At 49.4% G+C, this 14,819-nt stretch overlaps 3 long non-coding RNA genes across 3 annotated transcripts; all 3 read right to left on the reverse strand.

The window, feature by feature from the left end:
* Positions 1 to 660: 660 nt before the first annotated feature.
* LOC128916146 (uncharacterized) lies at positions 661 to 1,990 on the reverse strand. Its single transcript, XR_008468854.1, has 3 exons — positions 1,811 to 1,990; positions 1,455 to 1,671; positions 661 to 727 (listed from the first exon to the last, which is right to left on the reverse strand). It is a non-coding gene; the product is annotated as an uncharacterized LOC128916146 (long non-coding RNA).
* A 77-nt stretch (positions 1,991 to 2,067) lies between these two features.
* LOC128916145 (uncharacterized) lies at positions 2,068 to 3,098 on the reverse strand. The gene is made up of 3 exons (XR_008468853.1): positions 3,021 to 3,098; positions 2,478 to 2,552; positions 2,068 to 2,269 (listed from the first exon to the last, which is right to left on the reverse strand). It is a non-coding gene; the product is annotated as an uncharacterized LOC128916145 (long non-coding RNA).
* Positions 3,099 to 3,651: 553 nt separating this feature from the next.
* On the reverse strand, positions 3,652 to 12,436 carry LOC128916330 (uncharacterized). Its single transcript, XR_008468923.1, has 7 exons — positions 11,041 to 12,436; positions 10,576 to 10,933; positions 10,172 to 10,490; positions 8,301 to 8,682; positions 6,552 to 6,840; positions 3,856 to 3,958; positions 3,652 to 3,781 (listed from the first exon to the last, which is right to left on the reverse strand). It is a non-coding gene; the product is annotated as an uncharacterized LOC128916330 (long non-coding RNA).
* Positions 12,437 to 14,819: the final 2,383 nt, after the last annotated feature.

The raw sequence follows: 14,819 nt of genomic DNA on the forward strand, positions 1-14,819 counted from the left end.
CAACATTACCATTGCGCTTCTGCCAAGCCACCAGTCCCATGCTCCTCCTCGATACTATCCAGCTCGCCTCAAATGCAAGAGCCTAGAACAGACCAGGCTCCGTCGACACCCAAACCCAACTGCAAAACCTGTCCGAGAGTCTTGTGAACGCACACCCCTTTCCTAACCATCCCTCAGTACCAAAACTTTAGAAAGCCCCTCTCTTCTCCCTGAGCCATGAGGGAAGGAGCCCCACTTCTTCCCCACAGCTCCCACCCTGTATTTGCCGGCCCGACCCCCCGGCATTGGCTGTTCCTTGGAAGCTGCTCTTCCGAGCCCCGCCTTCGCCAGGCACCTCCTATCTCCCATCTTCCCACAGACTCCGGGCCCTGCTAAAGACACACAGAGTCAGCGAAGCCCTGACCCGACCTACACCAGGGGCCTGCCGCAAGCCGCAAAGGCTCCAGGGACACAGCGAAACCCTGCGCACCATGGGGGAAGGTGATGAGGCGTCCCACACCCTGAAAGACATTATACCTTATGTCCCTGCTGCTTTCTTGAGAAATGCAAAAACTCCACCTAAGACTGCAGACAAGATGCACACCCAAGCCCTGTGAAGTAATCTCATCATCTGCCTGATTAAGAAAAGTGCTATCATTATTTACCTGGAATTCAGCAAAACCAGTGGAAAAAAACCCCAAAGTTCCATCTTCAATACAGACAGGGATTCCAGGAAAACACACCGCACCTGGAATAAAGAAAACCATACCGTTAAGCCATCTCACCACCTCTGAACACTCATTACAACATGACTGACCTGAAAAACCACAAGGAAGAGAAGCAGCATACAAGACCGCTCTCTACTATACATGCTGACAGACCTCACCTGGTCCTCAAGGTCTTACCACCTCCAGCTTCCTACCTGCGATTCTCTAAATGGGATAACATCTCCGCCCAAGGAGCTGAGCTGCCTCCAAAGCTGCAATCGACTGAAGGACCAGTGGAGCTCTAACCCTGGAGATGCCTGGCAGCAGAATGAGCTGCCCCAGCAGAGGCTGTGGTTTATATACCCCGGGCCCTGCCCACCGCCCTTCCCACCATCCCCTGGGAAAGGGCCCAGGCTGACCTCCACAAGGCATAGAGCCTGCCAGAGAAGCAGCTGCTCCTTTCCTCACAGGCCTGAGAAGTACAGCATGCAAAACACCAAAACAGAGAAAGCGACCCTTAGAGGAAATGACAATACATGCTCTTTTATTACAACTACATCAATTGTGTCAGCAACGGGGCCCGGTAGGTACGTAAACTTAATTAAAATTTTGCAGGGCGTAGACAGAAAGAGAAAGACATCATCCTAACTTCCATAGGCAAGTAGATCATTAAGCCCAATAACCACGTTTTTATCAAGACTCAATGTCCTTCAGTTTCCTTGTAAAGAAAATCCCACACGTCACTTCTATCGAGACCCCGCATATTACCCGACTTCTGCCAGAACTACGTTCTGGATAGGACCGACGGACAGAGCGTAAGCAGAGGCTTGTGTGCTGCCTGTAATACAACAGGATGAGAAAGAGCCGATGCTCTAGCCTGCCGCTTTCCTCAGCCGAGTCCGCTCCGGTGCCCTAACCATCGTTGCTGTTGCAGCTTAGGCTGGGCATTAAAACAAGAGACAGATGCTTTCTTTTAACTTCTCTCCTGAGGAAGGAAAGAATGGGAGGGAGACTTAGGGGCTGAAAGAGAAACTGAACTCTTTCATAATGAAATATAAACAGAAAAGTTATACCGAGGAGAAACAACAATAACAGGAAAACAATAAAATAGATAAAATATATACCCAACCCAGTATTGAGCACCCAGGATGACCATCGCTTCTCTGGCAGGCACGGGCAAAGTCCGAGACTGGACTTGGCGACGGATTGGAACTGGATTCTGGATCTGGTAGCACAAATGCATGGATGGGGATCGAAGGATGTCAAACAGACAGAAGAGTCCTCGGACACCAGCCGTTGAAGGAAAGGTACTGACCCCTTCGATGCCTCCACTTTTATACTGAGCATGATGAGGATGGGATGTGATAGCCCATCAGTCAGATTCAGGTCACCGGTCCCGTCTACTCTTCACCATGAGTGCGACCCATCTACCCTTTTCTGATCCAACCCTCCGACAGGGCATATATAAAGGTTAGCTGAGCTGTGTTGTTATAGCAATAGGTATAAGCAAGAGCCTCTCTGCATAGCATCCCTTCACATTAAGTGTAAACATAAGGTCTTAGCGCTCTGGAAGTGGATACTACCTGAAAAATATGTCATTATTTTCAGAGAGTTCAGTTAGTTGGAAGAGACTTACCTGAAAAGTAGAATTACTGAAAGGAAAACTGGTTCTGTTGTGCCTCAGTCCAGCACATTCGCACATGGCTATGCAACCTCACATTCACATGAAAAAAAAAGAAGAATTGCCCAATTGTATTCATGGAGCCACCGGTCAGATCTTCCCTTTAATACCTCATGCCGAGCCACCTTCGTACGGCGCTCCTCTCGGTTCCCCTGCGTTGCTCTGCCCGTCTCGTCTTTCTGCATCTAAAAAAAAAAAAACCCACACAATATCAAACATTACCCTGATGCAGAGCAGCAGCTTAATTCCAAAGGTCTTGTTTCTACTTAGAAACACGGTTCAACTAGGTCCAACTACAGCCTGCCATCAAAAAAAAAAGCCAGCCCACAAACATTACACCCCACACAAAGCAGCCTAAACATCTTTGAGATATTATCTCCTTCACTAATCATAAACAGCCTCTCCAAACTTTGCTCTGCTTATGCCAACATGCACTAATGAAACACCCATCCCCATAACCTACTGAGAGCTAATCAATTACAGATGACTACACAGCCTTTGCCTCAGTCTCAACAGATCCGCATATTAACTATAGACTCTCATCACTATTCTGCCCGCCCTGGACTCTACACACGCGGGCAGGGGGGGCTCCGAGCCAGACACACACACACAAGCACAGACCAACACTACACAGAACGCTAAAAACAACGCACCTCAAGGGTGAGAGAAAACTCTCAGCAAGAAGGATGACGTCCTGGACGGACATCACCGTCGGGCAAGAAGACCTGGAGACCACAAAGGTGATGTGAAGAGGCTCTATGGAAGCCCCTGAAACAAAGTGTAGAACGTCACCATCTGTGATAAGAAGGGACTGTCAAGACTGATAAGATGTATGTGCAGGAAGCCTGGCTTCAAGACCTAAGAACGTTAATGACATAGGGAAGAAGTCCCAGTTGCCGAAGTGGGCCGTCCAGAAGCTTCTGAGACACAAGACCAATCTATGCTTTAAGCTTCTAACGCAAGAAAAGTGGCAGCCGATTGGTGCTATGCCCACAGGTGCAGGCGTTCGAGACCCTAGGGAGGGTGCCCGAGGCGCCACGCCGTGCTCCTGGAGCTTAAAGGTGACCTCGAGACCCGAGAAAGGTCTACAACGCACAACACGGACCACACGAATGACACGACAACAGACATAGGCTGGAACCGCACTGCCCGGGATGCGCTAGCATCACACTGAGCAGTAAGCCACATCCTTGACCTGCCCAAAGGAGACTGTGCCCAGGGACAGCCCTCACCACTATGCTAACTTCAAAGACCCCTTTTTGCAGCTGTCAACCTCGTCCCCTTGGCCCCTCTCCGGCATCAGTCTCTCAACTTATCTTTTGGAGGGTCGGGGGTTGGAATCCATCCTTGACGCAATCCACAAAAAAACAGCCATCTGATATCTGCCTGCAGTCACCAAGTTCCTCCTCTTCCTCTGCAAAAGGAAAAAAAAAAATCTCACAAGCAGCCACAGCACCAGCAATAAGCACCTTGAGAGGAGATGCCAACCTCTTCTGCAACACCCGCATCCTCCCAAACGCCGTGGCGTTCCGCTCGCCTGCTCCACACCGATTCTGGAGGCCAAAGCTGCAGCGACAATTATTCACGGCACCTAAGATGCCAAGAAACACAACGTTACCATTGCATTTCTGTGAAATCACCAGTTCTGTGCTCCTCCTCGCTATTATCTGGCTCACCTCAAATGCAAGAGGCTAGAACAGACCAGACCCCATCAATACCCAAACCCAACTGCAAAACCTGTCCGAGAAAGACTCATGAACCCACGCCCCTTTCCTAGCCATCCCCCAGCACCAAAACTTTAGAAACCCCTTCTCTTCTCCCGAGCCGTCAGGGAAGGAGCCCCACTTCTTGACAGATCCACATATTAACTACAGACTCTCATCACTATTCTGCCTGCCCTGGACTCTACACACCCAGGCAGCAAGGCTCCGAGCCAGACACACAGTCACAGACCGACGCTACACAGAACGCTAAAAACAACACACCACAAAGATGAGAGAAAACTCTCAGCAAGAAGGATGACATCCGGACTGAGGTCACCGTCAGGCAAGACGACCTGGGGGACCGTGGGGATAGAAATGTCCCTTTCTTCATTTCCAAGAATTAGAGTTCCCTTTCCTTTGGTCATAACGGTCACTGTTATTCATAATGTTAAGCGTATAATCTTCATTAACATCACTTATGGAATTTCATTGTGTTAGTTAAGTTACAATGTATCAAAGTAAAACACAACTACTATCCATCCTTCTTGAACTAAGGAGGAGTTCAGACAAAGTTTGCTATGCTGCTAGGTTACATCTCGCAGGTAAGGCTTCGCCAGTCTAGGTACTTACGCTAAGCAAAACTTCAGTGTCGGACACCAGCTCACAGATATGGAGTTGGGAAGCCTTCTGAGGGAAAGAGAGGGGTGTGCGAGGTCCAAGACAAAGCTGAAGATGTGCTAAGGGCAACCTTGAAGGCATCTATAGCTGTCGTGACACCACAAGAGGGGTCCTGAATGGGCCAGAGAGACCGAAGAAGGTACAGGGACATGAGGAGGAAGTCCGGGGGGTACTGGAACAGAGTACAGACGTCCTCAGGAGGCCAGGGACCAAATGGAAGCATCCTAGATGGCGCAGAGGATGATAAGAGGGCTCTGAGGCACAAACAAACCCGAGGACAGGTTTCTGAGGGAAAGAGCTCAAACATAAAATTATGTAAGTAACAGGGATTAAGAAAATAAGGAAAAAATTAAAAAATAGAAACAGCGAACTTAAAACACGTAGAAAGAAAATCTAAAAACAAAAGGCACTAAGGAAGGATGAGAAATAATTAAAAATAAAGATGGCAAAGGAGATAAATGTAGACAGAAAATCTTAAGAGCATCCATGATTAAAGAAGCAAGGAAACAAATTACAAAATAACAATGGCAAACTAAATCAGAGACGTAGAAGGAAAAATTAAAAAGCAACAGCACTAAGGAAAGACAATAAATAATTTTAAAATGACAGCAAAGGGAACAAAAGTAGGCATAGTAAGAACAGTTAAAAAGTGCTAGCCAGTAGGGTAAATAAAGAGAAATATTACAAATTAGGGATGGCGAAAAAAAACAGATGTAGAAAGAAAATTTTAAATACAACGGTAGTAAGTAAAGACAAGAAATAATTAAAAGAAAAGATAAGCAATAAAGACAATAAACAGGATAAAAGTAAGAAATTTAAGAAGTGATGGGGATTGGCGAAACAAAAGGAAATAATTAGGAAATATGGACATCAAAATACAATGGAGATGTGGAAAGAAAATTTTAAAAAGCCTCTGCATTAATGAATTAGGAAAAAAAATTAAAAATACACACAGCGAATGAGATAAAAGTGGACAGAAAGAACCTTTTAAAAGCGAGAGTGGTTATGGAAAGAAAGGAAAAAAAAACAAACATAGGGACAGCGAACTAAATAAAAATGTTTACAGGCAATGAAGTACAAGACCGATGCAGAAGAAACAAAAATCGGTATTGGCAGCTTCATAAAAGTAGGCAGAGAATTTTTAAAGTGAGGTGGTAAGAGAAAGACAAGAAAAATAAAAAGGTGAGGATGGCAAACTGGATAAAAGTTGATAGAAAGAAAATTTAAAAAACAAACAGATTAAGAAAAGAGGGAGAAAAAAATAGGGTCAGCAAACTGAATAAATAAAGACAATGAAACAAAATTTTAAAAGTAACATAGCAGAGGACAAGCAAGAAGAATTAAAAAACATAGATGGGGATCTGGGTAAATGGAGACACAGAAAGAAAATTTGGAAAGCAACGGGGTACTGGTCATACAGGTAGGTAGGAAGTTAAATAGCAGGAGATGGAGTCAGACCGACAGCTACAGGCAGAGGACAATGGAAGAGGGATGCAGGGTGGAGCAGAGGGAGTCACTGGAAATAGAGACGGGTCGCTGGGTAGAGGGAGACCTACAAATGCAATTTTCACAAGGAATAGCGAAGAAGGCAGTGTGGGAAGAGTGAAATAATAGCGGATGGGGAGCTGGGAAGGCAGAGGCACAGAAAGGAAACGGAGAAGGGGACGGAGTACAGGGTGGCATTTGCAGAAGAGCAAAAACTTTTGGGGAGCCAGAGCCTGGGTCAGGCAAGGACGCAGGCAGAGATCGGGAGAAGCGTGGCAGGGAAGGGCCTGGACACACACGAGAGGGCAGGTGACTCACCGCAGCTCCTGGCACGTGTGGGAGACCTTCACTGCCCAGAGGCTTCTCTCTCTGCCCCTTCCTCCTTTGTGGTGCAGGCGGCCTGACCCTTGCCTGCCTAGGAGCGGGTGGTGGGTGCCTCAATGCTCTTCTCCCACAAGGCATCCCAGAGGCACGGTGGCTCACACACGCAGCCGACGGAGGCAGCGAACTCCCAGTGCTCTGTGCTGGTGGTGCCCTCGGTCAGGGATGGCTGGGAGGGATCCTTCCTCGCTGCGGGGACCGTCCTTTCCTGGCTGGAGGCACCTGCCTGTGGAACCCCCTTTATTTCATTCCTCAGCCAGCTCCAGCAGGCAGCCATGCCCAGGCACCCCTCTCCCCAGCTAGAAACCCTCAGCACAGCAGGCCCATCCCCACCTGCAGCCTTTTTAAGCCCTTGGCCCAGCCCATGCTCACCTCATGGGTCCCACCTGGGCTGCCTCAGCCCCAGCTGGAGCCCACTGGAAACAGGGGCCATTGCCAAAGCCCCACAGCACATCACCCCCTCCCCTCAGCCTCTCCCAGACAGCCAGCTCTGCACTCTGGGGGCAGCAAATGCATCCAGGGGGACAGAGGGGGCAGGAAGTGTTTCTTCCTTCATGCGCCCAAGAAATCCCGGCAGCGAGTTGGCTACGAGGCTCAGTGCCCAAAGGCGACAGGACAGCAGGAGAAAAGGGAAGGAAAAAGCAGGAGGAAGAACAGAGGGACATAGGGAAGGGGTGTGGGGCAGGAAGGCAGGGAAGGGGATGCCACCAAGAAGAGCAGAGAGAGGAGAGGGGAGAGACTGTGCAAAAATGCCCAGGGACAGAGAGATGGAAGGATAAATAAGAGAGACTGGGAGCAGGAGAGAGAGGCGGAAGGGACCAGCAGGACAAGAAAACAGAGACAAGACAAAGGAGCGGGGGGAAAGTAACATCATGAAGAAATAAAAAATAGAAACAGGGACCCCGACAGAAGTACACGTTGAAAGAAAACTTCGAAAAACAACAGGGTACAAGATACATTAGCAAAAAATAACAGGGAGCTATAGAAAAAAAATGAAAATAGTGACAGCGTGCAGGACAGAGAGGGAAGAATGGGGAATTATAGACAGGGAAATGGTTAGAAGGAGATGTAGACACAAAATTTCGAAAGGCACAGGATACAGGAACCATACCCAAGACTTAAAAGATAGGTACGCAGGACTGCACAGAAAGAGATGGAGGAAGACAATTATGAAAAGCGACAGGGTACAAGAACACGGGAAAGAAATTAAAATTTATTTTGGGGAGACAGACAGAGGGAAAGGTAGCAAGAATAATTTAAAACTAACTGGGATCAAGAAACATAAGCAAGAATTAGAAAGAAAGAGATGGAAAGTAAGAAATTAAGTTTCAAAAGAGATTGGGTACAAGAAACATAGTCAAGCATGAAAAAACAAGGACAGGGAGCGTAGTAGAAGTAATCTGTGGTAGATTGACCTTGGCTGGCCCCTGGGTACCCACCCAGCCACTCTGTCGCTGCCCTTCCTCAACGAGACAAGGGGAGAAATTAAAATCAAAAAGCTTGTAGGTTGAGACAAGGACAAAGAGATCGCTCATAGTCACAAGAGCAACAGACTTGATTTGGGGAAATTCATTTAATTGATTGTCAATCAAATAATGAGAAATAAAAATGAATTTAAAAAACACCTTCCCACTACCCCTCTTTTTTTCTGGGATCATCTTCACTCACGACTTGTCTACATCGTACCCCCGGACAACGCAGGGTGACAGGGAGTCAGGGCTGTGGTCGGTTCATCTCGCATTGTCTCTGCCGCTCCCTCCTCCTCGCCCTCTTTTTCTGCTCCAACAGCGGGGCCTCCACGGGTTGCAGGGGACTCTCTGCTCCGCTCCTGGCCAGTGTTGCTGACCACAGTGGTGTTTGACCAGCGGCAGGTCCCTCTCTGAGCTGGCTGTGCCCAACGTGGGGGGAGCTTCTGGTGTCTTCTCACAGAACCCACCCCTGCAGCCCCTGCCCCCGCAAAGACCTTGTCACGTAAACCCAATACAACAGCCATCTGCTCCAGGGCAGAGAAGCGGGGGCGGCAGGGAACAGGCAAAGGGAGCCACAGGGGAAAGAAGACAGCGATGGGCTACAGACCAGACAGGAGAAAGCAAGAGGGAGCCAGACAGAGAGAGAACCATGAAGACAAAAATTGGCTATGGGACAGATCTTTTAATACGGTAACATCATTTATATAATATAGCAGAGAGAGGTTTTTATTTTGAACTCCTTTTTATATACATAAACTCATATTTTTCAATATGTATAAAAATGAGAAATTGTTCTTTATTTCAATGCCTCATACCCATATATACAGGTTTTATTATTTTTTTAAACACACATTCCCCCCATGGATTTTCAGGCATTTTTGGGCTGTGAACTGCCTCTTTTAGGGGGAACCCAGTGTGACACTACACACCACCCTGAAAAGGTCTTCTTTTGACTTAGAAAGACCATCTGGAGTACAATTACAGCCTGACATTAAAAAAAAAAAATACACAAACATTACACCCCACACAAAGCAGCCTTAATGTCTTCGAGATGCAGTCTGTTTCACTACTGCTGAACAGCCCCTCCCACATAGCTCTGCTCATCCCAAAACCACCCCATTAATTAAGGAGCTGCCCACACCACCTGCTGATGGCTACTTGATGGGAGTTGACTCTACCACCTTTGCCTCAACAGTCTCGTTAGATCAACATATTAACCACAAACTCTTTTGCTGTTCCACCTACCCCTGACTCTACATGACCAGGCAGAGCAGCTCCGAGCCAAACACACACAAGCACAGACCAACACTACACAGAACACTACAAACAATGCCCCTCACCAATGAGGGAAAACTCTCAGCAAGAAGGATGACACCCAGACATAAGTGATTGTCAGGCAAGAAGACCTGCGGGACCATGACAGCAACATGAGAAGGCTGTAGGGAAACCCTAGGAAATGAGTACAACGTAATGGCCCGGGAAAACAAGTGACTCTCAAACGGAGAAGATGTACGTGCAGGAAGCCTGGCTTCCAGACCTAAGAACTTAAGGATGCAGGGAAGAAGTCCCAATCACTGAAAATGGATGGCTAGAGAACAGAGCTGCTCCTGCAGCCAGGAACAATGCTGCAAACGAGGACCGTCCAGAAACTTCTGAGATGCAGGACCCAGCCACACTTTAAGCTTATGATGCAAGAAAAGCAGCACCCGACTGGGGCAATGCCAATGAGTACAGGCATTCAAGGCTCTAGGGATGGTGCCTGAAGTACAGACCGTGCTCCTCAAGCCTAAAGAGGACATTGAGACCCAAGGAAGGTTTAAGACACAGAAAACACACCACACAAACAACACAACAGACACAGGCTGGAACCGCCCTGCCCGGCTCATGCTAGCATCGTGCTGAAGACTAACCCGCTCCCTTTACCTGCCCAAAGGGGACTGCTCCAGCCCTCTGCCCTTCTCTAAGATGCCTTCCTGCAACTCCCAAACTTCTCCCCTCCTCCCAAGCCCTCCCCAGCTCTGGCTGCTCAACTTATCTTTCAGAGGGCTGGAGGTCTTAAATCCCTTGTTGGCAAAAAAAACCCAGCACCTCAACTATCTGGGATATTCCTGTAGTCACCGGGTTCCTCTTCATCATCTGCAGTTAAAGAAAACAAAACAGTGCCAGCAAGAAGTTTCAGAGAGGTCAGCACCAACCTCTTCCACAACTTCCGCTTCCTCAAAAGCACAATGGGATTCCACTCGCCTGCTCCTTCCAGAATCAGATGCTGTTGCCATCATTGCTTGAGATACCAAGAAACAAAACGACTGTTGCACGTGTGAGAAGTCACCAGCCCCAAGCTCCTCCTCGCTACTGCCTCGGCTCACCTCTAATGCTCGTCCGCTTCCAAAGATGGCTCACAGGGCGCCTGCAAAACCAGAAGGTAAATACTTAACCAAGTTGCCATATAATACTTCACCATTAGTCACCAATATGGCCCACAACCACCTCACCTTCTCAGCCCACTCATCAGCATGCGGCTTAACCCCTCTGAGCCTGTCCCCTGCACCTGAAAAAAAAAAAAGCCAACCAAAAGGCATAGGCTGAGATACTGCCCAAAACCTCAGCTTGCCCACAGCCATTCCTGTCTCCTGCTCCTTTACCCTGGCCTCTCGCCCACCTGCCCTCTATGGTTTCGGGATGCCGCTTTGAGGCTTACAGACCACCTGGAAAACAGACCCAAAGGACACTTAAAACTTCACCCACCATACAACATCTGAGAAAGAATTGCTGCTTCAGCCCACTAGTCATTGCTCGCCTTGCCCGAGTCACATCCGGTGCCAATATCCTGCTTTACTCATCACTTCACACCTTCAAAATTAAAAAAAAACAAAAACAAAAACACCCCACCACCAAGCCATCATATAGTTGCATAGCCACCGGTCACATCTTCCCTCCAGCACCATGCACTGACCCACCTTCTTACGCGGCCCCACTTGCCGCGTCCGTCACTCTTTGGTACGCATCTTGTCCCTCCACAGCTGAAAAAATTAGTAAACAAGTCACCCAGAGGCTGATGAGTAGCTGGACAATTCCAGGGGTTTTGCTTCCATTTAGGAATACCATCTAGGCTCCAACTACAGCCTGCCATTAAAAAAAATGGGACCCAACCTTAATCCCCACACATATGAGCCTTCACACCTTCAAGCTGCTTCACGACCACCAAACAGGGCCTCCCAGAAGGCTCCAATCATCTCCACAAAACACTATGGAAATGACCGTCCCTGCTGATGGCTGCTTGATCCCAGATGACTGTAACACCTTTGCCTCAACAGTCTTGGCAGATCAACATATTACCCATAGACTCTTATTGCTGTTCCCCCTACCCCTGACTCTACACCCCCAGGCAGGGCAGCTCCACACCAAACACACCCACGTGCAGCCCAACACCACACAGCACTAGAGACAACGTGATTCCAAGATGAGAGAAAACTCTCCACAAGAAGAACAACTTTCAGACAAGAGATGCTGTTGGGCAAGAAGACCGACAGGGCCACAGCGCTGACGTGAGCAGGTTCTATGGCCAAGCCATAAAAGAGTCAAATGTAATGGCCCATTCCAAGAAGTTCCTGTCAAAACAGAGATGACATATGTGCAGGAAGCCTGGCTTCAAGACCTGAGAACGTAAGGATGCAGGGAAGAAATCCCCGTGTGTAAAAGTAGGTGGCTAGAGCTGCTAGAGCTCAGAGAACAGAGCTGCTCATGCAGCTGTGAACGACACTGCAGAAGAGGACCGTCCAGAAGCGTCTGAGAGGCAAGTCCGATTGGTGCTTTAAAATTGTTATGCAAGAAAAGAAGTGCCCATTGGGCACTCTGCAAATTAGCACAGGCATTCGAGATCCTATGGGGCTGCCCGAGGCACATGCCATGCCCCTTGAGTGCAGAGAGCAACAAGGACATGAAAACCTAAGGAAAGTCCAAGACACAGAAGACAGAGCACACAAACTACACAAGGCCGAAGACACAGGCCAGAACTGCCCTGCCCAGCACACACTAGCTTTGTGCTGAAGAGGAACCCGCTCCCATTACCTACTCAGAGGAGACTGCTCCCACATAGCCCTCTGCTCTACCCCGGCTTTAAATCTCTTCCCTGAAACCATCAACCTTGGCCCCCCTCCAGCACCTGTCCCTCTACTTAGCTTTCAGACGGCCAGGGCTCTGAATTCATCCTTGACAAAAAAAACACCACAAACTGCTAACTGATGTGTTCCTGAAGTCACCAGGTTCCTATTCATCTGCAAAACACAAAGAAACCACAGCTCCAGCAGCACCTGCCATGAGGGTAGATGACAACCTCTTCCACAACACCCTCATCCTCAGAGGTGCCACAGCAATCCTCTCACCCACTTCGCGCTGATTCCAGAGTCAGAGGCTGCAGCAACAATTATTTATGGCACCTAAGATACCAACAAACACAAAATTACCATTGCATTTCTGTGAAATCACCAGTCCCGTGCTCCTCCTCCATACTGTGCAGCTCACCTCAAATGCAAGAGACTAGAGCAGACCAGACCCTGTCGACACCCAAATCCAAAGGCAAAACCGATACGACAAAGGCTGATGAACCCGCCTCCCTCTCCTAGCCAACCCCCAGCACCAAAACTTGAGAAACTCCTTCCCTTCTCCGCAACTGTCAGGGGAGGACCCCTACTTCTTCCTGACAGTTCCTATCGTGTATTTGCGAACCTGAACCCCCTGCGTCAGCTGCTCCTCAGGACTCTTCTGAGCCGTGCCCTGCGTTCCGCAGGCACCTCCCATCTTCTCTCTTTCTACAGACTCTGGGCTCTGCATCAGACCCACAAAATAAGTAATGTCCTGATACAATCTACGGGGGGCCTGCTGCAAGCTGCAAAAACTCTAGGGACACCATTGCACTCTGCAGGAGATGGGGAAAGGTGATGAGCCATGCCATACCCTGAATGACGCTACGCCTTACATCCCTGCTGCTTTTTTGAGAAATGCTAAAGTGCCATATGCAGATGCATACAAAATGCTCACCCAAACCCTTACAAGATATTTTCTCATCATCAACCCAATTAAGAGAAACAATAGCAGCAACTCACACAGCATACTGCAAAACCAATAAAAAAACCCACAGTTGCCTCTTCAATACAGTCAGGAATTATAGGAAAATGCAGCGCTCCTAAAATAAATAAAAGCATACTATTAAAACATCTGGGCACCCCTAAACACTCATCACAAAGTTACTGACCTGAAAAAAAGGAAACAAAAAAGCAGCATACCGGTCAACTTTCTACTATACAGGTGGCTGGAGGTTTACTGGTCCTGAAGGTCTTAGCTCAGCCTTCTTAGCTCTGCCTCCCTAAATGCCAAAACACGCCTACCCAAACAGCTGAGCCTGCCCCAAAGCTGCAACAAACTGAAGAACCAGCAGAGCGCTAACCCCACAGGGGCCTAGCAGCAGAACTAGAGCCTATGCGAGCCTGTGGCTCATATACCCTGGGGCCCTGCCCACTGCCCTTCCCACAATCCCCTGGGAAAGGGGCGGGGCCACCCCTCCCCGACACCTCCCCCGCCTTCGCCAAGAAGACATGAAGGCAGCCACAGGAACAGCAGGCCCTTTTCTCCTGCTTTAAGTTCCCAGCAGGCAAGGCACCACTCCTGCTTATTTCCACTTGGGACTCATCTCTGGTGATTTTCTTACCGCTGTTGTTTGATTTCTGTCCAGTTGTTGCTGTAAAGAAGAGAATTCTGCAGGGGTGGCTTTATTTTTGCAATCTGAGGGGGCCCCTGGAGGACTAAAATGCCACAGAGACAAGCGCTGGAGGACTGAGGGGGCACTTCCGGGGTCCTGGAGGATGGCGGGGCCATGTAGGTGTACAGCCAGAAAACTGCTCAGCACAGACGGGGCGCAGTAACGAATAAGAGTCGAAACTGGAGCACCGGTGGCCGCTCTAGAGGCCGGGCGGGCGGCATTGATCGTGCCCCAGGTGGCACAGAGCTCACCGGACTCCCGGCAACAGAAAGCACCGCACATGCGCAGAACGGCTGTAAGGCAGAAAGTGCCGCACATCCGCAGTACAGCTCTATGGCACTGGGGGGCGCCATGCGCAGTACGCTTTTACTGCAGAAGACGCCGTGCATGCACCATACGCCTCTACGGGAGAAGGGGCCGCGCATGCGCTATACGTCTGTACGGCACTGGGGGGCGGCATGACCCGTACGGCTGTACGGCACAAGGGGGCGCCATGAGCCGTAAGGCTGTACAGCACAGAGGGCGCCATGAGCCGTACCGCTGTACGGAAAAGACGCCGCGCATGCGCAGTACCTGTGTAGGGCACAGAAGTCGCGATAAGCCGTACAGCTGTACGGAAAAGACGCCGCACATGCGCAATACGGCTGTACGGAAAAGACGCCGCGCATGCGCAGTACGTGTGTATGACTCTGGGGGGCGCCATGAGCCGTACGGCTGTATGGCACAGAGGGTGCCATGAGCCGTACGGCTGTACGGAAAACACGCCGCGCATGCGCAGTACGGCTGTAAGGCACTGGGGGGAGCCTAGAGCCGTACAACTGTGCGGCACAGAGGGCGCCATGAGCAGTACGGCTGTACGGAAAAGACGCCGGGCATGCGCAGTACGGCTGTACGGCACTGGGGGGTGCCATGAGCCGTACGGCTGTGGGGCACAGAGGGCGCCATGAGCCGTACGGCTGTACGGAAAAGACGCCGCGCATG

Source organism: Rissa tridactyla, chromosome 11, assembly GCF_028500815.1.
Source record: "Rissa tridactyla isolate bRisTri1 chromosome 11, bRisTri1.patW.cur.20221130, whole genome shotgun sequence".
Lineage (NCBI taxonomy): Eukaryota > Metazoa > Chordata > Aves > Charadriiformes > Laridae > Rissa > Rissa tridactyla.